The sequence below is a fragment of the Miniopterus natalensis genome, chromosome 8 (assembly GCF_054644295.1).
Source record: "Miniopterus natalensis isolate mMinNat1 chromosome 8, mMinNat1.hap1, whole genome shotgun sequence".
In the NCBI taxonomy this organism is placed as follows: Eukaryota; Metazoa; Chordata; class Mammalia; order Chiroptera; family Miniopteridae; genus Miniopterus; species Miniopterus natalensis.
Window position 1 is genome coordinate 50,034,404 of NC_142088.1, and position 24,828 is coordinate 50,059,231.

At 34.5% G+C, this 24,828-nt stretch overlaps 2 pseudogenes; both read right to left on the reverse strand.

The window, feature by feature from the left end:
- Positions 1-6,341: 6,341 nt before the first annotated feature.
- On the reverse strand, positions 6,342-6,806 carry LOC107545351 (small ribosomal subunit protein eS24 pseudogene; annotated as a pseudogene).
- A 3,603-nt stretch (positions 6,807-10,409) lies between these two features.
- LOC107523925 (ubiquitin-conjugating enzyme E2 B pseudogene) lies at positions 10,410-10,839 on the reverse strand (annotated as a pseudogene).
- Positions 10,840-24,828: the final 13,989 nt, after the last annotated feature.

Genomic DNA, 24,828 nt, shown 5'->3' on the forward strand with positions numbered 1-24,828 from the left:
TCTGAGATCAAGGTGTTGGCTGGGTTGATTTCATTCTAAAGCCTGTATTCTTGAGGCTTTAGGTTGCCATGTTCTCCCTGTGTTCTTTCATAGTTGCCCTTTGGTTTGTGTGTTGTCTATTTATGCTCTTCTTGATAAGGACAACAGTAATAATCAGGGCCCATCCAAATGTCTTCATTTTACCTTAATTCTTTTTTAAAAAAATGTTTTTATTGATTTTGAGAGAGAGAAACATCAATGTGAGAGAGAAACATCAATGTGAGAGAGAAACATAGATTGACTGTCTCCCACATGCACCTTGACCAGAGATGGAGCCCACAACCTGAGCATATGCCCTGACCGGGAATTGAACTGTGTCCTTTCAGTGCACAATGCACGCTTAACCAACTGAGCCACACCAGCCAGGGCACCTTAATTACTTCTTTATAGGCCTTGTCTCTCAATACAGTGACATTCTGTGGAACTGGGGGTCAGAACTTCAGCATATGAACTTGAGAGAGGGATACAGCTCAGTCCATAAACTGTAAAAAGGTGAATTGGATAGTATTTGAATTATATCTCAATTTATGAAAATCATGTAAGACCCTACTTTGCAAATCTCTCTGCAAAAACATTGAAAAACTAAGTGAAAAAGATATTTCTGAGGCAAATTTAGTTTATCAAAATTAACTACATTTGAGATAGTCCATTTCTGTACAAGAAATAGAGAAACAATATTAAGAAACTATAAAAAAGCACCAAATAGTCTGAACACTTTATAAAATTGTTTCAGAGCATTGAAAATGGGTAATATCATCGCCCAGCCGGGCGTGGCTCAGTGGTTGAGCATCGGCCTACGATCCAGGAGATCGGGGTTTGATTCCTGGTCAGGGCACATGCCCAAGTTGCGGGCTGCAGCCGATCAATGACTCTCTCATCATTGATGTTTCTATCTCTCTCTCCCTCTCACTTCCTCTCTGAAATCAATAAAGATATATTTCAAAAAAAAAAGAAAATGGGTAACATCAATTCCTAAAGGCAGTACAAAAAAGAAATTACATACAAATATCAATTATACTGATGCAAAGTACTAAGCAAATATTAACTAACAAATTCCAATGCCATATTAAGAAAATAATGCACCATGACCACGTGGGATTTATTTTAAGAACACACTATTTGGCAACCCATTAACATATATCATATTAGTGAATATAAGGAGACAAATCATATATTGATGCTGAAATGACCTTCAGCAAAATTCAATACCTAATAAAAAATTTAACAAACTATTAACAGATACATGTTTTTAACATCATGTTACCTAATGGGAAACACTAGGGACATTTTCACTACTACTATAAGGAGCAAGGCTAGGATACCCAGGAACTCCACTACTATTCAACATTTGATTGAAATATGTGGCAATCCAATAAAACAAGAGAAATTAGTAGAGGTATAACAATTAGAAAATTAAAAAAAATTTATTTCTATTTGCAGATGACTGTAGTATACCTGGAAAACTCTAGAACAGGGATCAGCAAAGTAGCCAGGAGCCAAATCTGGTCACATTATTTTGTTTGTGTATTTTCTGTAGCTACTTTTGCCCTACAAAGGGAGAGTTGGATAGTTGTGATAGAAATGGTTTGTCCCACAAAACTGAAAATATTCTATCTGACATTTTACAGAAAATGTTTGTGGATTCCTGCCCTAGAAAATCAATACTAAAACTAACTTAGGAAATAAAATAGTTCAGTAGTAACTGGTAGGCTATACATTTTAGCATTCAGATCTCAATACCCTTTACATATACAAACATTTACCAGTTGGAGGGTATAATGGTAAGGCAAACCCCAATAACAACAAAGAAGATAAAATACTTAGGAGTAAATGTAACAAGAAGTATACAAAAACTATTTGAGAAAAACTTTGAAAACTTCTGAAATACAAAACTAGATTTGAACCAGTGAAAAGACAGTTCTCCCTTAATTTATGATTTTAGCATAATAAAATCTCAATAAAAATACACACATGCTTTTTAATGGATCTAGACAAGTTGATACAGACTTCATTTGGAAATGCAAATATGTAAGAATGGCTAGGAATCGTTTCATACAGAAATTATTAATGTATCCTAAAACTAATGCATGAAGAGTTGATGACAAAAAAACGTTTTTGCATCCTCAAAATACCTACCCAGAACATACTCATCACTAATGGAAGAAATCAGCAATTTTACAGTGGACCCACTACCTTATCAAGTTGCCAAAGTTAATGTTATTAGTAACGGGACAAATGAACATCATGCATCCTGATAGGAGCACTGAAGAGCTTAACATCACTTCTGTGGTATTCCTTCACAAATATATAACCAAAATTTACGCATGAAGAAACATGAGTCAAACCCAAATTGAGGGACATTTTGCAAAATAAATGGCCTATATGCTTTACAAATGTCAAGGTCAAAATCACAAAGAAAAATTTGCTCCACATCAAAGAGGACTAAAGAGAATGGACAATTAAATGCAATGTATGACCCTGGGATAGATCATGGGCCAAGACAGAAACAATTATTTTATTTTTATTTTATTATTTTATTCTATTTTTGTTATAAAGGACATTAGTGGAACAATTTTCATAATGTCAGGATTTCTAGATTGTACTGTATTAATGGTAATTTATTTTGATAAACATACTTTTTAAGGGCATATATTAAAATATTTAAGAGTAAAGGGGAATGATGTCTGTAGCTTGTTTTCAAATTCAGAAAAGATCTGAAGAGATTCCAAGATGGTGGTGGATTAAGTGGAAGCTATGCTGAAACTCTCCCAGGACCAAACTAGAATTACAAGTAAAATATAGAAAAACCATCCTGAATAATCAACTGACGACTAGCTGAAGAGAACCCTAATAACAAAGGACGAAAATTGGAGACCACATAGAGACTGGTAGGAAGTGCGGAGGTGCAAGAGGGCTGGCCAGGCTCCCACAGACAGCAGCTGAAGGTCTGGAGGAATATCTTAGCTGTGGGAGGTTCCCACTGAGAACTCTGGGGCCTAAACCCCACACTGCATTCCCCAGCCCAGAGCACCAGAACTGAGAAAGGTGCCCATATTACATCGGGTTGAGAAAAACAGCGGGGGTTTCTGTCTGCCAGGGAGAGACGAGTGGAAATGTAGGCACTCTCTTAAAGGGCCAACACACAAAATTTCGTGTCCAACCACTCACCCTGGGCCCCAGCAAAGGGGGAGAGCAGAATGGACTACTTCTGTATGACGAGAATCTAGTGTTGGGGGCTTTGAGGATAGAGCTTGGATTCCTGTGCTGAGCCATTTCCCCAAACTGCAGAGGACATCTTTTTCAGGCAGACCTTTACCATCCAGACAGCTTTTGCCTGTGGGGGAAGCAGTTGCCTCACCCTGTTGGAAAACCTCTTGCCGCAAGCTGTGGAGTTTACACCTTGTTGTGGTCTACACCTGAGGCTCATTAAGAGACTGCAGGCAAAGGTGGATCTGTGGTTGCTTTGAGTCTTTGCCTGATCTGTTTCTGGACACAGGCTAGGAAAAGCAGACCTTGGTGTTTATCTTCGTCCTTTCCAAATGCACCCAGCCCCAGCAAAGGGAGCCACAACTGTGGGTCACTGAAAGCTCCAAACGGTACTCAAGGCCAGTCACAGACAGCATCTAACATTGGCATGCACCAGAGACCATCCAAAAGACTGGGAGTCCTAGAAGATCTACCTAATATATAGAAACAAACTCAAACAGGCAGCCAAAATTGGGAGACAATAAAAAACAAGCCCGAAATGAAAGAATAAGAGAATACTCCAGAAGAAGAGCTAAATGAAATGGAGATAAGCAATCTATCAGATATAGAGTTCAGAATGCTGATCATAAGGATGCTCAACAGCATGAGAAAAGATATGGAAACTATACAGGAAATTAAGAATGACATAGTGGAAATAAAAAATACTTTGGAAGGAATAAACAGCAGATTACAGGAAGCTGAGGATCGGATCAGTCAATTAGAAGATAGTAGGGGAAAAATCAGAGAACTAAAAACAAAAAACTAAAAACAGGAGGTCAGCCCTAGCGGGTTTTGCTCAATGGTTAGAGCATTGGCCCACATACTGAAGGGTCCTGGGTTCAGTTCCAGTCAAGGGCACGTACAAAAGTAAACAAGGGAACAGTAGAAAGTAAACAGAAGAAGAAAGTAAACAGTAACCTGTTTGAATAAATAATAGCAGAAAATTCCCTAACCTGGTCAAGGAAAATGTCACACAAGTTCAGGAGGCACAGAGAGTGCCAAGCAAGAAGGACCCAAAGATGCCGACACCCAGACACATCATAATTAAAATGCCAGAAATTCATGACAGAGAATTTTAACAGGTAGCAAGAGAAAAGCAATCTGTTACGTACAAAGGAGTTCCCATAAGGCTCTCAGCTAATTCTTTACCAGGAATTCTATAGGCCAGAAGGGAATGGCATGAAGTAGTCAAGGTAATGAAAACCATGGATCTGAAACCAAGACTATCCAGCAAGGCTATCATTCAAAAAGATGGCGAAATAAAGAGCTTCCCAGACCAAAAAAAAAAAAAAAAGATAAAGGAGTTTATCATCACCAAGCCAGCATTGCAAGAGATGTAGAGGGACTGCAGTAATAAGAAGTAGAATGCTTGGTAGAGTTTGCCTGTAAAGCTGTCAGGCTAGGGCTTTTGTTTGCTGGAAGTTTTTTTATTGCTGCTTTGATTTCATCAGTTCTTGTTGGCCAATTCAGGTTTTCTGGTTCGTCCTGATTTAGTTTTACATGATCTCACTCATATGTGGAATCTAATGAACAAAATGAACTGACAAGCAAAAAATCCAGAGACACAGAAGCATGGAAAAGACTGACAGATCTTAGAGAGGGAAGGCAGGGGTGGGTGGGGAGAGATTAATCAAAAAAGGTATATGCATATATGCATAACCCATGGACACAGATAATAATGTGGTGAAGGCCTGGGTGAGGGGGGTTTTGGATGGAGAGGATCAATAGGGGGAAAAAGAGGGACATCTGTAATACTTTCAACAATAAAGATAAATTTTAAAAAAGGAAATGATGCAAGTTGAAATGGAGGGAGGGAGGGAGGGAGGGAGGGAGGGAGGGAGGGAGGGAGGGAGGGAGGGAGGGAGGGAGGGAGGGAGGGAGGGAGGGGGGATGAAAAAGAGACTAATAAAGCAAATATGGTAAATTGTTAAGTTTTGGGACTCTGAGTGAAGTGTGTGTGGACATTCTTTGTACTCACCCAATTTTAGTTTCCTTGGATGTTGTCTATTTAAATTACTGTGGTATATTTTTCAAAACTAAGATACCAACATTGGTACATTATTATTAACTAAACCTCAGACTTTATTCAGATTTCACCCATTTTCTGTGAATGTTCCTCTAAAGTACAGGCTTTAATTGAATTTTACTAATTTTTTCCTTAATGTCCATTTTCTGCTCCAAGATCCAAACCAGAGGGTACCCGATCATATTTGTATTCATAATCTCTCTCCAATCTCCTGTGGTCTGTGATAGTTTCTCAGTATTTCCTTACTTTTCATGACTTTGACAGTTTTTGAGGAGTACTGGTGAAATATTTCTAGGATGACCCTCAATTTTGATTTGTTTTATATATTTCTCATGATTAGACTGTGGTAATGGGTTTTTTGGAAATAATACTACAGAGGTGAAGTGCTTTCTCATCACATTATATCAGGGAGTAGATGCTATCAACGGGATTATCTCTGAGGATGCCAAACTCGGTATCTTGTTGAAGGTGGTATCTGTCAAGTTTGTTCTCTTTAAAGTTCCAGTCTTTCCCACTCTATTTGAAAGGGAGTCACTAAGTTCAGCCCCCACTCAAAGGCATGATGGGAGGGGCAGGTTAAAGGTTAAGCTTTACCTTCTGGGTGGGATAGTTTCTACATACCTTATTTGGATCCCTCTGGAGGTAAGATTTGTCCCATCTCCCCCCTTTATTTATATATCGTCTATTAATATTTATATGGACTCATTGTACATTTATTTTATTCTTTGGGTTATAATCTAATAAATTTTTTATTTTGTCACTCAAATAATTCCAAGTTTGACCAATGGGAGTTCTGGTAGACTCCTGTGGCCTTTTGACATGTCTCCATCTTTTTGCTTTCTGAGCACTTTCTTTCTTTCCAGTACTATAGTTCCTTGCTTTCTGCCTTGTCTGTATTTTTTCTGCCCTAGCCCTACAATAGATTATTTTTCCACAGCCCTTACTCCTTTTGGACAATGATATTTAGAAACCAGGATTTTGTCACTGAGTGGTTTGTACTGTATAATTTTTCTGTAAGTCTAAAATCATCTTTTTTCACATAAAAGTTCTTAGTTTATTAATCCTCTGATGAAAAATCTCCACAATCACCAAAGATAAAGTCACTGAAGAATCTTTACTCCTCCTTTTTACCAGCACCAACATTGACCTTTGCAGTCCCCCTGACCTCCTTCATCCTGTTCTTGCATTCCTTTCTCTGTTTTCTTGAGGTCGTCTTCTTCATATAGAGGCCATGTCTTGTAAGTCTGTGTTTGGGTTCATTTTTCTTTGTGTAATCCAAGGAATCATAAATCATGCCAAAACCACTTGTCTTGCCTCCACCAAAATGGGTTCTGAATCCAAATACAAAGATGACATCTGGTGTAGTCTTATACATTTTGGCCAGTTTTTCCCAAATTTCTGCCTTGGGTACTGTTGCCTTCCCAGAGTGAAGGACATTAATGAACATTTGTTTCCACTGAAGTAGTCTATTTGTCATGAACTTCCTGGACCAGATAGTTATGTGTCATTCATGATGAAGGTTGATCTTCAAGCTGCCAGAGAGAAAAAGAGCAAGTCTTAAATAATTTTAAAATAAAAAGTTAAAAGTTGTAAGATACATATCCTATTTGTTCTTCTTAAGTGTTCTACCTTAGTTAAACTATTATGTCAGTTACCAAATGTTACATTTTTTAATTCACAGATGCTTTTTTTTTTAAATTATGTTTGTTTTACTTCCAATCTGGAAATTATTAATAAAATTATACTATAACCTCAGAACATTTTTGTATATTTTATTTGCATCTTTTAAATAGAGTGGAAGCACTTTGTCATATTTTCCTCTTGTGAAAAGCATAGAGGTCTATGATTAAATTCATAAAACTTTATATAACAAAACTAATAAGTAAGCAGTCCAGTTCAACAAGCTTACATAAAAGGGCATAGCATGAGCAAAAAGGAAGCAGATCTTGACATTACTCACAACTCTTTCAAGCAATGATACCTCCACCCTCAAATTCCACTTTAGTGAATAAGTCCGACATGGACAGCTTGGCCTGTTTGACAGGAAATTCTGTATATGACAATGTAGCAATTCTTAGGGACGGTTTTAAAAATACCTCTTTGATCTGTGACCTCTAAGAAGGTTACTACTACAGATTATTCTATTATATAGTTTAGAAAATCATTCTAGAAAGTAAATTATTTTTTCTAGAATAAAAGAATGAATTAGGAAAGTGTGCAAATTAAATATAGCTATGCTTCAACTCTTAGTGACACTATGAGTATTAACAAATAATGTAAAAATAAATATAAAATAGTTACAATGTAACAAAGATATAATTTATATGGTCTAATTTCATACAGAAAAAGGATATGTATACCTGTTTATATATGCACAGAAATTTTCTAGATCATTGTGAGTTTGCTGGTTGATACCAATTGGTGTGTTATGAAATCAGTTGAGTAAGTCACAATGAGCATTTTTTCAAGTTAAATAGAACAGAAAATGTCAGTGTTTGGCATATAATAATGTAATTACTATTACTGAAACATTTATTTCAGATATTTATGTGTGTGAGTGAGTGATTTCTGGGTTGTAAAATACATTTCTTATCTTGAGTATGGGTCAAATTTGAAAAATGCTGTTCTAAAATTATAGACCAAAAACACTTAAGAGTAGACCTTGGGGAGTAGAAGAGGGATTGTTGCTGGAGTTTTATGAGAAAAGATCTGGAAACTAACTTCTTTATCTGGAAACTGTTTCATACTTTTTTATAAACAGTACATAGAAACAAGCTAAAATCACGTAAAGTGGTGATCTAACTTGCAGCTTCCAAAGTACAGTTCTGTCAGGTCTTCTCTACCATGATGTCCCAATCTCCTCATTTTTCTGTGGAAGCTTCTGGAGCCTAACATCAGCTCCCTTCTTCTTCCTTCACTACATAAGCCTTATTCCTCAGAGTTGGCTAAATGTGCTATTGGGGTGCTATGTAATATGAACCATATTAATTTTCTAACTTCCTTCATGCCCCCATAAAATCTGAATTCTGAAATATTTTTATCCCAATATTTAATATAAAAAGTTGTAATCTTTTTATTATTATTGTCTGGCCTCTGATAGTGTTGGTGAAATGCCTGCTCTCAGTCTTAATTTTCATTTTCTTAAGCTGTTTATTATTTCTGATTTAAGATTTTATCGTTAATATCCCACATTTTCATCATGATGTGTCTAGGTGTGACTGTTTATTCTACTTACACATTATCAATCTGTGGATTTAAATATCTCCTTAATTCTGGGAATTTTTCAGCTATTATCTATTCAATATTGCTTCTCCATTATTTACTAATTTCTAGAATTATTAGATATATGTAGGAGCCTATAAAACTATGTGGACTCTTAAATGTGCTTTTCTATTTTTATATCTATGTCTTTCTCTATTGATAACTTATCCTATCATTTTGGTAAACAGTGTTGTCTAACCCAAAACTATCTCTTCCACTTTTTTTTTTTTTTTGGTAGTTTTGAATCTAGAGAAAATAGTATTTATTTTTCATTGGGTCATAGCGTACATACTTCAATTTGCTTTTCTCATTGTCTTCTTTTTTTTAATTGATTTTAGAGATAGGAATGGGGAGAGAGGGAGGGAGAAGGGAGGGTGAGAGAGAAACATTGATTGGTTACCTCCAGTACACACCCTGACCAGAGATCAAACTTGAAACCTGGTCAAGGAATTGAACTTGCCACCTTTTGGTGTACAGGACAATGCTCCAACCAACTGAACAACACTGGCCAGGGCTCTTCCACTTTCTCTTTATGAGCCCTTTTTCCTTGTTTTTGCAGTGGGTAACTATGTGCTTCAGAAAGGACATAAGGAATACAGGCACATTGGAACACAATTTGGCAGTTTCTTAGAAAGTTAAATATATACTACCATGCAACCTAGCTAGCCTAGTTCTATTTTTTTACCCAAGAGAAATCAAGTGAAAACTATATTCACACACACAAAAAAAGAAAACTGTGCATCAGTCCTGGCCAGTGTGGCTCAGTTGGTTTGGCATCATGGCGTGCACCAAAAGGTTGCTGGTTCAATTCCCCGTAGGGGGAGTGAAAGAGGCAGCCAATCAATGTTCAGCTCTCACATCGATGTTTCTTTCTCTCCCTCTCCCTTCCTCTCTCTAAAAATCAATTTAAAAATATTTTAAAATGACAACAACAATGAAGCTGTACCTTAATGTTTATAGCAGTGGTAGACTGTATAATAGGAAGGTAGACTGAATACTGTCCCCCACCCAAGATTCCCACATCCTAGTTCCTAAAACCTAAAAATGTTACTGTATATGGCAAAAGGGACTTGCAGATGAGATTAAGTTAAAGATTTTGAGATCGGGCAATTTTTATGGATTATATGGGTGATCCCTAAATTAATCACAAGAATTTTTACAAGAGGGAAACAGGAGGGTTAAGAGAGAAGAGGGTGGCAATGAGACAGCAAACCAGAGATTGGAGTATTATGGTCAGGAACCAGAGAATACTGGCAGTCTTTAGAAACTAGAAGAAGCAAGAAACAGATTCCTCTTTGAAGCCCCAGAAGGAAACAGACCTGTTAATACCTTGATTTTAGCCCATACAACTCTTTTAAAGCTTCTGACATGCAGAACTATAAATTTGTGTTTTTAAGGCACCAAGTTGTCCCGTCTTGGCTATTGTGAGTAATGCTACAATGAACCAGCTAAGCTGCCTGGCCAGGGCTGCATCCTATAGGTTTTGATATGGTTCCATTATTGCTTGTTTCAAGATATTTCTTTCTTTTTTTGAAAAAAAAAGTATAAATTTACAAAATGTGTATATTCAGTCATGAAAACTCAACACCAACATTATACACTTAGAAAAAAATGCAAACAGAATATATTACAAATTTATGTAAGCAATAAACTTAGTTCACACCATGCAGTGAAAAGTACATTCATCAAGATACCCAAGCTTTTATAGGTTCTAAACTGAAGGTCTTTTTTTCCTGCAGAATCCTTAAAACCTGTGGCACTTTAAATTTGCTAGCTTTTCTCTGAGAGGTAAATTATACACAACAGTGATGAAAAAGATTAACAGACCATTTGTCTATTATAAATCATTCCAGCCTTGTTCAACTAGGTCTGAAACTCTTCTCATATTCTCGTTCGTTTTCCTGATAAAGTTGTGCTGCCTGGCTATTGGCTGGACTGTTTGGATTGGGTTTATCCAGTGGAGACTGAACTGATGTTAAAATAGAAGATACATCATATGTTGTACTCCATTGATTCTAAAGTATATCTAAACATATGCTAACATCAGCATACACATTTGGATGAAACATTTTGGATAAAAAACTAACGGTAGTTTATTTGGATATTCTTCAGAGAATTCTTTTACTAGTTTAACAGTACCAACTTCGAAGTGTGTCTTCTGGTCCAAATATAACTGCATTCCACTGCATGGTGTTTGCAGATGGTGTGCCACTGGCACCCGCAGGTGGGTTCTCTCTCAATCGCTTGAAATCCCGCAGTAGCCTCCTCCGGGAGAGGGGTTGATACGCTCCACAGCTGCCCCAAAGTCAGTCTGAATGAAAAGAGTCACGCGCTGGGCCTCCCCCCACTCCCCTAGCCCCCCACCCCCACCCCTCTAGCCCCCCATCCCCCCATCGTCTTCTCGTGGTGACCAATTCACTGCGGGTCCTTCCACTGAGGCTGTACAAACACCCCTGCTCTGTTTTAAGATATTTCATGATTTGCCTTTTGATTTCTTCTTTGACCCATTGGTTATTCAGAACATATTATTTTACCTTCACATATTTGTGAATTTTTTAGCTTTCTTTCCATTATTGATTTCTAGTTTCCTACCGTTGTGGACCAGTGTGGCTCAGTTGTTTGGAGCATTTTCCCCTACGTTGAAAGGTGGCCGGTTGGATTCCCGGTCAGATGATTGGGCTTCCTCCCAGGCACCAAAAGGTTGCTGGCTCAGTTCTTGGTCAGGGCACATTGGGGGGTGTGTGCGTGTCACGCTCTATCCCTGGTAGGGGGCATGCAGGAGGCAGCAGATCAGTCTGTCTCTTTTGGGATGTTCCTCTCTCTCCCTCTCTCTTCCTCTCTATAAATCAATAAAAATATATGTATATATATTGTCAAGTAAACTACATTTGAAAAGAAACCTATATTGATAGAAAGTGGATCAGTGGTTGTCAGGGTCTAGGGACTGTGGGAATATGTGACAGGGGATTTGGGGGTGGTAGTAGAAGTGTTCTGTATCCTGATTGTGGTGGAAGCAAAATGAATCTGTAGGTGTGTTAAAATGTATGTAACTATTGTCAAGAAAGTCAGTTTAATATTATATTTTAAACAAATGTTATTTAAAAATGTAAAATAGGATTTTGAGTTAAACTTCAGGTTGTAAACCTGCTATGATATGAAGTGAAAGTAAAATTCTGAGGATTAAAATAAAAGATCTAAGAAATTCTCTATGTATACAAAAAAAAAAAAAGCCACCCTACTGCCTAACAGTTTGACAGTTGGGTTAGTATTTTGTGTTTTATTAACTTGGTTTGTATTTTGTAATGAAAAGGGTATAAAATGTCTGCGGTATTGATACCTTTCTATCACTGTCTGCTTGAGTGAACTCATGCAAGTCATTTAATTGCTCAGGTCATCAGCTTCATTTTCTATAGAACGAGAGGTTTGAATCCTGTGCTTTTCAAACTGAAATACTCTTTATAAGCATTTTACTCCAGAAGTGTGTTTGCCTTAATATATAGCATTAAGTAAAATAGATGCTCTAGGAAAATGCTCCATGTTTTTTGTGTGTGTTTTTCTTCTGTTGGCTTCACATAGTTCCTGATATAACATTACATTCTCTAGTTGGAATAGCATGAAACTAGATAATCGAATAATAATGCTAGATAATCGAATAATCTCTCTCTTGGCTATAAAGTTTTAGATTGTTTTAATTTTGCCAGATAACCCTTTTGAGTTTTTCTATTTTAAGTATTCATTTTTTAGTACTATGCAGAACAGAAATTTTAGACCACTAGGTGGGGGTGTAAACAATACAGCATTTGTTGTTCCTCTTGTACTTGGAAGTAACTTGATACAGCCTTAAGCATAATTCCCATGAAGGAGGGGAGAAAACGAACAAATTCACAAAAGTACTTGTTTTTGTCGTTGTAAATATTGTGGTAATCTAAATGTAAAAATTAAGCTTCTGATTTAAGAATGAGGTCATCTGTGCTCAAATAGCATATTTTGACACAATTCATTTGAATGACTCTGTTGTCACAATATGTGATATTCATTGTTTTATGGGTTTATTTTGTCCTGATACATGTTTAACGATAGATGTAAAATTGGAAATAATATTTAACAACAAAAAGTGAAATAAAAATGAACAGTGAAGATACATTGTAATTTCTGTTGGGTTTTTTCCATCCTATTTTTGATACTGTGAAAAAGAGTGATCATTTGCCTCTTTTTTAAAGATATATTTTATGTTAATTTTGTGGTTTCTTAGTAATTTTTAGACTTCTACATATAATTAGCAAAAACATAACTACACAGAAAATTAAGAATATCTTTAAGGAATTGCTTTATTACAAAATACCGTTGTGCTGTGTTGCAAAGTCTTTGAAAGAGTACTTAAAATTAGGGAAGGAGTTTTATTTTTCTTATCTCTAAAATGAGGGGAGCTGTATATATTCAGGAGTTAAAATTGTCTTTTCATTTCTTGAGAACTTTCTTATCTCATATTTTATGTTTTAGTACTTTTCAGGCAAATGCACATGGTTGTTGATAATTATATGAGCTTTGGGTTCTATACATCATATCACTATTGAAGATTTCCTTGCAGCACAGTACAGGACTTCTATCCAATAAGGACTGACACCCATTTTCTTTCGGGAATCTGTCTTGGGTTTTTAGTTGTTCAGTGCTTCATCCTCATTTTGACTCAGCTAAAATTAAAAGGCTTTACCACATTTATTATAGTTTAAATGATTTATCTAGCATAATTGGGATGAATTATAGATTATTACATATCTGAAATTCTTAGGTAAAATCTAGCTCAGAAATGGATATCTGAGGCTATCAGATATTTTGTATTTACATCTTAGTTAACTAAATGTAACAATTTTCAACTGAGTAACCCTTCTTGTTAAGTGAATGACCACTTTTGTAAGACTGTGTTTAAAATATATGTAGCATGAAATTTATCATTCTGACCATTTTATAAAATTGGGGTAATATATCTATAACATAAATTTTATAATTTTCGCCATTTTTAAGTTTCAGTGGTATTAATTACATTCACACTGTTGGGCAATCATCTGCAGTTTCCAAAATTATCACCACAAACAGAGACTCTGTAACCATTAAGCAGTAACTTCCCACTCCCCCAGCCACTGGTAACCTCTAATCTACTTTCTGTCTCTATGGATTTGCCTTGAATGACTCGATTTTAATGGTTGTATATTTTTAATTTTTCCATTTGGATGAAAAACATTTAAGGTCTACTATTGTCACTTAGAAGAAATAAAATAAAACACTGAACAAGACTGTGTACATATATACACAAATAGCTACAAAGTGTCTCAAAGAAACAAGTCACTAGTATCAGTAAGTTTACTAAACATATTTTCATTCTTCATGTTTCCTAAGTATTTGCAGGAAGAAGAAAGCTTACAATTCTTTTGTATGATGTATCTTAGAACACAAATCAATGAATATACATACATCCATAATCAAGGTCCTCATTTTATTTGCACCCTGATGACAATGTAATAAAATTGTGTAATGGAAAATAGAGGTATATTAATTAGAAGGAAAAAAGATTTTAAAACTTGTTTCATTTAAAATGTTTGATTTGTTTAACAGTTTCAGGCCATACACAAGACACATTATTTTAAAAATATCAACAGAAGCAGCAAATAAGTATTATAAAACTATTTTTACTGGTCTTAAAGACTGCCTCTCAGAAAATGCAATTTTTAAAGAAAGGGCTTTGCTCTGTAAGCCAAACATAGGCACTGGGGTTTTTTGAACAAGAGTAAATAGAGAATTTCAAAAACTGGTTGTCAACCATTAACTGTCCGCACCCAGAATTTTCTGAAGAGGAAATTTAGGCATGATTCAATAATAAAAAATAAAAAAAATGCAGCAAAAAATATCTAGGCATAAACTTAATACAAAATGCCTAAAACCGTGAGATAAAATATAAAACCCCCAGAAAGATTTCGAAGACAACATGGACCAATAGAAAGGCATATTATTTTTTTTTGGATATAAACCTTATCATCAAAAAGTCAATTATTCTTAACTTATAAATTGAAATTTAAACCTCAATACAGGTACCCTTTGGGTGTTTTGTTTGTTGATAACAAGAAAAAGTAGATTATAAAGTTTATTAGGCAACACTAAAAAAGCAAGAAAAACCATGAATGTTCTGAAAAAGAAGAGCAATGAGGGGAGGCTAACATTTCCAGATATTAAAATACATAATACACCTACTATAATTAAAATAGTAGTTCCAGCCCACTAGAACACAATTTTAAAAATCCATAATTAGACCCAAGCATATTTGTAAAAACAGCATTTAAAGTCAATGGGGAGCCCGGCAGCTTGGCTTAGTGGTTGAGCATCAACCTAGGATCCAGGAGACTGAGGTTCAATTTCCAGTCAGGACACATGCCCGGGTTTCAGGCTTGATCCCCAGTAGGACTCTTATTGATGTTTCTATCTCTCCCTCTCCCTTCCTCTCTCTAAAATCAATAAAAACATTTTTTAAAAAAATCAATGGGGAAAGAAAGACTTTTAAACAACTGTTTTTGGGATAAACTAGACAGACATATCGGAAAAGCTATAAATGAAATGTTTCTCACACCATCAACCAGAATAAGTTCCAAATTGAACTGTAAAAATGGAAATGTATGAAATGAAACCATGTAGGTACTAGAAAAAACATGGAAGAATTCCTGTACTATTAGTAGTGGGGAAATCTTTTTAACCATGTTAATAAAATAAACTTGATAAAATTGACTGTAGAAAAAGTTAACTTTTTAGTTTTTAAATAGTAAGTATTTGATTTTTTAAAAGTAAAAAGTTCAACTTATGGAAGAATTTTCTCTTCTATACCTTTTACCTCAGCTCATAACTGTTAGCATTTTCCACATTTGCTTTATTTCTCTCTATATATACACATATATTATGACTGTTATCATTATTATTATTATTTATTTTGCTGGACTATTTAAGAATATTTGCAGGCATCATGATCTTTTACCTTTATTTCAATGTTTATCTTGTAAAAACAAGGATATTCTCATATATTTCTACAGTACAGTTATGAAAGTCAGGAAATTCATTATTGACATAATACTACTATATAACAATTTGCAGCCCTCTTTAAATATTTGTCACTTTTGTCCCAGTTTTTTTATAACAATTATTTTTCTCATGTATAGTCAGTCATACATTCCATTAATTGTCATATTTTGTTAGTCTTTTAAAATATGGACTGCTTCTTCAGACTTTCTTTGTCTTTAGTGAAAGCAACATTTTCTAAGTGTATAATCCAGTTGTTCTATAGAATTTCTTTAAAATTGGATTTGTCCTGTTTTCTCATTAAATTTGGGTTATGCATTTTTTTCATAGCTTTATTGAAATATATTTCAAACTTTATAAAATTGACTCAATATTTACAGCTTGGTGGTATTTAGTATATTTAGTATATCACTACTATCTAATTTCAGAAGTTTTCAAACCCAAAAATGAAATTACCGGTCGTCCCAATTCCTGCTTCTTTCCTCACCTCCACCATTCCAGTGTTAGGCAATCATTGATTTCTGTCTCCAGGGATTTGCCTGTTCTAGACATTGCATGTAAATGGGATCAGAAGTATTTGGGTTTTTAAAAAAACAGTTTGATTTTTTTAGAAAGAGGAAGGAGGAAAAAGAGAGAGAGAGAAGAAAAACATCAATGTGAGAGTGAAACATCAATGGGCTGCCTCTTGCATGCCAACTACCAGCAACCGGAGCATGTGCTCTGACCAGGAATCAAACCGGCAATCTTTTTGTGCATGGGTTGATGGCCAACCAACTGAGCCACACTGGCCAGGCAGTATATATTGTTTGTTTGTATGTTTGTTTGTTTGTTTTTACTGGTTTTTTTTGCTTAATGTTTTCAAAGTTCATCCTTGTTGAAACATGTATTGGTATGTCATTATTTTTTATTCCCAAATAATATCCCATTGTATGGATAATGCCACATTTTGTTTAACAATTCATCAGTTGATGAACAAGTTGTTTCCATGTCTTGGCTATTGTGATTAGTGTTTCTGTAAACATTCATGCACAAGATTTTGTGTGAGCATATGTTTTTAATTCTTCGGGGTATATACCCAGGAGTGGAAATTCTGGGTCACATGGCAACTTTATGTTTAGCATTTTGATGAACTGCCAAACCGGTTTTTAAAGCAGCTCTACCATTTTACCTTCTCACCAGCAATGTATGAGGGTTCCCATTTTTCCACATCTTCACCAAAACTTATTTGTCTATCATTTTTATTTTAGCTATCCTAGTGGGTGTGAAGTGGTATCTTACTGGTTTTGATTTGGATTTCTCTAATAACTTATGATACTAAGCATCTTTTCATGTGCTTATTGGTTATTTGTATATGTTCTTTGGAGAAATGTCTATTTAGATTCTTTGCCTATTTTTAATTTTTTGTTTCAATAGTTATTTCTTTATATATTCTGGACAAAAGTCCCTTGTTAGATAAATGATTTGCAAATATTTTATTCCATTTTGTAAGTTGTCTTTTCATTTTCTTGTTTGTTTCCTTTGAAACAAAAGTTTTTTATTTTAATGAGGTTTAATTAATTAATTTTTTTCTTTAATTGCTTGTGCTTTTTGGTGTTGTATCTAAGAGGATTTACTCTTATGTTTTCTTTTAGGAGTTTTATAGTTTCAGCTATTATATTTAGGTCTATGATCCATTTTGAGTTAATTTTTATGTATGTGTGAGGTAGAGGTCCAACAAATTCTTTTGCATGTGGATATCCAGTTTTTTCAGTACCATTTCTTCTTTTCCCATTGAATTCTCTTGGTACTTTTGTCAAAAATCAATTTACCATAGATGACAGTTTATTTTCAGTCTCTCAATTCCTTTGCATTGATCTGTATGTCTTTCCTTAGGCCAGTACCACACTGCCTTGATTACTGTTGCTTTGTTGTAAGTTTCGAATTTGGAAGTGTTAGTCCCCCAACCTTGTTCTTTTTTAACCGAATGGTTTTGATTTTCTCAGGTCCCTTGTGGGTTCCATATGGATACTAGAATCAGCTTTCTGGGTGAGCAGTTCAAATTTGAATGGGGATTGTGCTAAATCTATCAATTTGTGGACTGTTGCCATTTTATTAATGTTAAACATTTGAAGACATGAGCATGGGATATCTTGCTATTTACTTAGAGCTGCTTTAATTTCTTTCCATGATAATTTGTTGTTTCAAGTATACAAGTTTCACACTTCTTTTGTTAAATTTGTTTTTTGGTATCTCATATTTCCATTACAAGATATTTTATGCTTGTCTTGTACATTTTCTTTCCCAGCCTTAAAATGAACAATTTCTCCAAGGAGCCCTGGGTGCTCAGTGTGATCTAAAATACTCATTTTAGAAAGGAAACTAAAGTCATCTGAGTTTAAATATCTTGTGTGTTGGCTTTCTGTAAATACTATTGTCCACTGAAATGGGCCAGAATTCTTTGGAGAAAACTGCTTTCATGTTTGCAGTCAGGAAAAATTATAGTGCTCTGGAATGTATTATTGTGAGAAAGCAAGAATACTTTCCAAGATGTCTGAGAGTACTAACAAAGATGCCAACTTCAATCACCTTTTATTGGCTAAATTTTGATAAGTCAAACATGAAAAAGAAGACCATGATTATAATAACTGGAACCAGTTGAATTTGTGAAAAGCCCTAAGTTCATGGTGATGTTCAAAATGAACAAATTGTGCTCAGTAAAGTCATACCTTATATATGAATGGGAATCTATGATTTCCAATTGCAAAACAATACAAAAGCAAATACCTCATAGTTATTGGCTAAATGATAACTCACTAAGGATCAAGGAATGGATTGGGGAGAAATGGATTTGTGATTGTAGTCCTTAGACTGTGTTTAATGTAATAACTTCCCAAATGCAAATGTGGTTGCAGGTATATTGAGGGAAGCTTCAAGGAAGTCTAGGGCCTGGCTTTAAACAAAACTTGGGATTTGACCTGTAACTCATCTTCCTCCCAATAAACTCTCAGAAATGTGCTAGGTGTATGCTGTGTACTTATACCAGGTTAGCTAACAAAACCTCCCCGGAATCTTAAGTAGTAGGAGGAGTCAGAAAGCTTTTAACACTCCCCTTCCTCCAGACAAATAAAGTAGGTGCTTCTTATCCATGGAAAACCTTCACTCAGGTATCACTGGCACCTGTATATTTCCACGAGGATTCTAGGGACACAGGATGCTGTACAGGATGCAGTGTTATCTAATTTCTCTCTTTTATATTTTAATGAAAACCATACAATTCTATTTAACGTGTTTATCTTTCCCAATTGAAAGGATTATAAGAAAGGAAAAGTAGACAGTAATGACAGTGATTGAAGATTGTTTATGTAGAATGCTATCCCTTGGAACTAATGATTAGAAGGTTACAATTTGTGTATTTAACTAGTAGGGTAGCATAAATTAGTTAAATTATAACCCTTAAGTGTATTCACATTTATTATACCATTTCATTTTATTTTTGAAGTGTATACCGTAAATCTTGATTTTTTTTTTATTATGAGCAGTCTTGTATTTTTAAGCAAAATTACTAATTTTTTTTTGCCACTAGAGAACTATTCTTATATATAAAAGTATAGAATGTTTACTTATATGGAAAATGAAATAGTAATGCTGACTATACCATGATAACAATATATACAAAAAGGAAAAAACAGACGAAAAGGGTTCCCGATGAACATGAGTTGAAGAACTTCCAGTTCATTCTAAAGTCTGACAGCATGGCTATATCCCTGGGCAGCTACCAAGAGAACCACTGTAAGAGCAGTTTAACAATATTATAAATATTAGGATCAGTCATTTTATAAAAGAACTTACTCATATGATTACAAACTGTATATCCATGAGAAGTGGCCGTTAGCAGGGAAAATACATGCAGAAAGGCAATTAGCATAAGCATTTCTGGTCTTTGATCTCAGTGACTTAAGTATATCAAATTATTTACTAAGAATATGTGAACACTTTGTTTCTACTACTTTGACCAATATCTTGAGTATCCCTGAGAAAAAGAGTTCATGTTCACTGAATCGGTAGGCCTCTGATAACTTCAGAAAGGCTGGACAATTCTCTTTTGTTTAATTGGTGAAATCACCCCTTAAATTGTAACTGTCCTATCTGATCTGTTCTCTACCTTTAAAAATCGAAACTTTTACTTTTGAACTTATTTAGAAATATTATATTATTAACTTTAAAAACAATTTGACATAGCACCTTCTAGAAGGAGGCTAGTTTTTAATATCTTGTGTAGTTAGTTACTATTTTCTCTCTTAATGTGTATCTCTCCTTCATGCATACTTTTACTTGGAATGGTCCTCTGAGAAAATTAATGTTGAGGAACTCTGATGTCTCAATTGAACTATAAAACATAAACTTGTAAATCAGTAGTTCTGGCCATTCCAGTATTGACAGCTTATGTGTGAAGAAAGTAGGTAGTAAGGGAAGGCCAGAATTAGAGGACTGATATATTGGATATAACAGGAAATTAAGGGATGAAGTATGTTGAAGTGAGGTTTACCATGAGGGTTATTCTAGGAAAACTGTGCCTAGAGACATTATAATATGAAACCTTAAAATAAAGAGAAAATCATTAACGCAGACAGGAGAAAAGTAATGCTTTACATACAAAAGGACAACGATTCAAATGCCAGCAGACTTTTCATCAGAAACCACGGCAGCCAGATTTTAAAGCTAAAACAATAAATCAGCTCAAAATTCTGTGTCCAGTGAAAATGTTCTTCAGAAATGATGCCAAAATTAAGGCAATTTTATAAATGGAAAACTGAGACATTTGTCTCCATCAGAACTGTACTAAAAAGAAATGGTGATGATAGTTCTTCAAAGGGAAAAGACATAATATTAACAGAAAAATTCGGTCTTCAGGAGCAACTGAAGAGCATAAGAAATCATCTGGATAAAAATTAGAAAGTGTTTTTATCCTCTTAAGTTCTTTAAAAGGACATATGGATGCTTAAGTAAAATTATAACATTGTCCTTTGAGGTTTTCAATGTATGTAGATATAATACATAAATATATAATAAAATAAATGTATAAAACTACTAGGAAATATATAAAACTATAACAAAGTATGATGTGTATGTGGGGGTGATTAAAGGGATCTATATACTTGTGAGGTGTTTATATTTTACATGGAAAGGTATTCTGGTTGAATTCTGAAAAATTAAGAGATGTATATTATGTTCCTTGCAGAAATCACTAAAAAATAAAATGCAAAGAGATATAGCTTAAAACCCAATAGAAATATTAAAATGGGATATTAATAATTATTTAAATTATACTTTTAAAAGACACAAAAGAAGGAACAGCAGCAACACAACAGCAGGGAGAAAAAAAAGCAGAAAAAAAAAAAATAAATGGTTGAATGAAATCCAGTGATGATAATTATATTAAATGTTAAAAGTCTAAACACTGTAATTAAAAGGCAGAGATTATCTGAGTGGATAAAAGGGAAGACCAAACTATACACTGCTTACAAGAGGTACCCTTTATATATAAAGACACACAGATATGTTGAAAGTAAATGAATGGACAAAACTATACCAAACAGTAAGTATAAAAACCAAGTTATAGCTATATTAATATCAAAAATATAACATTCAAGATAGAGAGTATTATCAGAGATAAACAAGAATATGCCATAATGATTAAAGGACATTTCAGGAAGACATAATTAGAAATGGTTATATATTTAACAGCAACTTTAAAATACAAAATTTGAGAGAAGCAACAATTAAGAGAATTCAAGGAAGAAATAGATGTTTCCATGATGATAGATTTTAACAACCCCTTCTCAGTAATAGAACACCTAGAAAAAAAAGATATAGATTTAAACAACACTATGAATTACCTTGATGTAATGAATATTTGTAGAACACTACATCCCCCAAAATTGCAACACATATTTTTATGTGTGCATGGTATGTTCCCAAATATAGATCATATGATGGAAAATAAAGCAAATCCACAAATTTAAAAGGGATAAAATTATACAAAATATATTCTCTTAACCCCCCAAATTAAAATAAACTCAGTAACAATAAGATAGGAAAATGCCAAATATTTTGAAATTTGACAAGCTACTTTTAAACAAATAATAGGGCAAAAAATAAATCACTAGGAAAATTAGAAAATACTTTAAAGTGAATAATAGTAAAAATACAGCATATCAAAATTTGGGGCAAGCAGATGAAGCAGTGCTTACAGGGAAACACAGATTTAATTCATTAAATTGGAGAGTAAGAAAGTTCTAAAATCAGTGACCTAAGATTCCACGCTAAGAAGGTAGAAAAAGAAGAGAGAAGTAAACCCAAAGTAAGTCGAGATAGGAAAGAATAAAGATAAAAGAAATTAACCACAGAAACACAGAACAAAAAAGAAAAAATTGACAAAATCAAAAGCTGATTTTTAAAAAAGAAACAAAATTGATACATCCCTATGTAGATAATCAGAAGAAAACAAATAAAAACTACCAATATAAAGAATGAAAAGGGATTTTCACTATGAATCATATGGACATAAAAGGGTAGTAAGAGAATATTTTCGACTTAATGTATCAAATCCAGCAATTTATGTAAGATGGATGCATTTCTTTAGAAATTAGCTTACCGAAATTGATACAAGAAAAACAGAAAATCTTGTAAATCTTTTTTTAAATGTTTTTATTGATTTTTAGGAAGAGGGAGAGAGAAATGTTGATGTGAGAGAAACATAGATCAGCTGCCTCCTGCAACCCCTCTACCAGAGATCAAACCCACAACCCAGGCTGGGAATCCAACCAGCAACCTTTGGGTGCATGGGATGATGCTCCAACTGAGCTGCACTGGGCAGGGTGGCAAAGCAATTTTTAAAATGATAAAGTAGGAAGTCTTACTCTAAATGATTTCAAGACTTTGGATAAAGTTACTGTAATCAAGATAAATTATTTGTGGAATAATAGGGCTAAGATCAAAGGAAATGAATTGAGTTTTAAATAAACCTAAACATGCAAAATTAACTATTTTCAGTAAGGGCATCAAGGTAGTTCAGTGAGGAAATGGAGAATGTTTTCAATAAATTATGTTGCTACAACTGCCTATTTACATGGGAGAAAATTATTAGATCATACTTCACAATATATGGAAAAATTAATTTGAACCATAGACTTAAATGTAAACTTAACACTATAAAATTTTTGAGATAAACATAGGAGAAAACTATTTGCTAATTTGGGAGTGGAAAAATGATTCTTAATAAGACTCAAAAAACATGACCCATAAGAGAAAATATAATAAATTACTTTTAAAACATCAAACTATAAAAATTTTGCTCTTTGAAAACACCATTAAGAAAATGAAAACACAATCCAGGATATAAAAAGTACTCTTACAACTCTTTAATAAGAAGACAAATAATCTATGTTTATTTTTATTTATTTATTTATTTATTCATTTATTTTTAAATATATCCTTATTCACCTCAGAGAGAGGAAGGGAGAGTGAGAGATAGAGACATCAATGATGAGAGAGTCATTGATCAGCTGCTTCCTTCACGGCCCTGACTGGGGATAGAACTACAATCTCCTGGATCCTAGGTCGAGGCTCAACTGCTAAGCCACACCCAGCTGGGCCCAATAATCTATTTTTAAAATGGGTAAAAGTTTTACACTGGCACATTTCAAAAAAGATGTATGACTATGTAAATCAGTACATGAAAATATGCTCAACATCATTTGTCAACATGGAAATGCAAATAAATCAAAATGAGACCCCTTTTACACTCATTAATCTTGTTAAGGTTAAAAAGATGTCAATACTAAATTTTGCTTAGGATTTGCAAAACTAGAACTCTCAAATACTGCTGGTGGATATGTAAAATGGTACAGCCACTTTTATTTTTTATTTTTGTTAATCCTCACCCAAGGATGTTTTTTTCCATTGATTTTTAGAGTGGAAGGGAGGGAGGGAAGTGGAGAGAGAGAGAGAGAGAGAGAGAGAAACATCGTTGTGTCTCACATTGATTAGTTGCCTCTGGCATGGGCCCTGATTGGGGCCAGGGATTGAACTTGCAATCTAGGTACATGCCCTTGACCAGGAATCGAACCCATCACCCTGGCCAGGGCAGTATAGTTTTGAAAATGGTTTAACAGCCCTGGCCAGTTTGACTCAGTGGTTAGTGTTAGCCCGTGGACTAAAAGGTCTCATGTTCAATTCCCAGTCAAGGGCAGGTTCCCCATCCCAGGGAGTGCGCAGGAGGCAACCAATTGATATGTCTCTTTTACATTGATGTTTCTCTCTCTCTCTCTCTCTCTCTCTCTCTCTCTCTCTCTCTCTCTCTCTCTCTCTCCCCCCCCCCCACTTCTCCCTCCCTTCCACTCTCTCTAGAAATTGATGGAGAAAATGTCCTGGACTGAGGATTAAAAAAAATACATGAAATAAAAGAAAATGGAATACTTAGCCTTAAACTTAAATGCTGATGTGTTCTTGCCTAACAATCTTAAAAGCAAGACCTGAAAGGATCAAACTGTTTCCAAGTAACTTAATTGCATGCCAGGGAAAACACACATACACACAAAACCTCAAGAATATTTATGGTAATACAAAAATGTCTAGCACCTAATAAAGGAAAATTTACAATTTATTACACCCAATAGAAAATTACTAGGCATGCAACAAAGCAAGAAAATATGACCAATGATGAGGAAATAAATCAGTTAATTGTAACCGATTCATGATTAACACAGATGGTAGAATTAGATAAGGATATAAAAAGTTATGTGTATTTCATTTATAAAACAAAGCTAGAGGAAAGATTGAACATGAAAATGATAAATCTTCCTTAGAAAAGTGGAAGATATAGAAATGACCTCAAATGAATTTCTAGTGCTGATAACTTTAATATCTCATTAGAAAAACACTGGATGGGATTACTAGCAGATTATATATTGCAGAAGAAAAGATTAATGAACATGAAGACACATTTAGAAAGTTTCAAATGAATCACAAAGGAAAAATGAATTTTTAAAAACAAATAGCACAACATGAGCTGTGGGACAACATAAGGCAGGTAGCCTAAAATATTTGTAATTGGACTTCTCTAAAGGGAGAGATGGCAGGAAGAAATATTTGAAGAAACAATGGCTGAAATTTTCCTGAATTTGATGAAAGCTATAAACCCCAAAGTTCAAGAAGCTCAA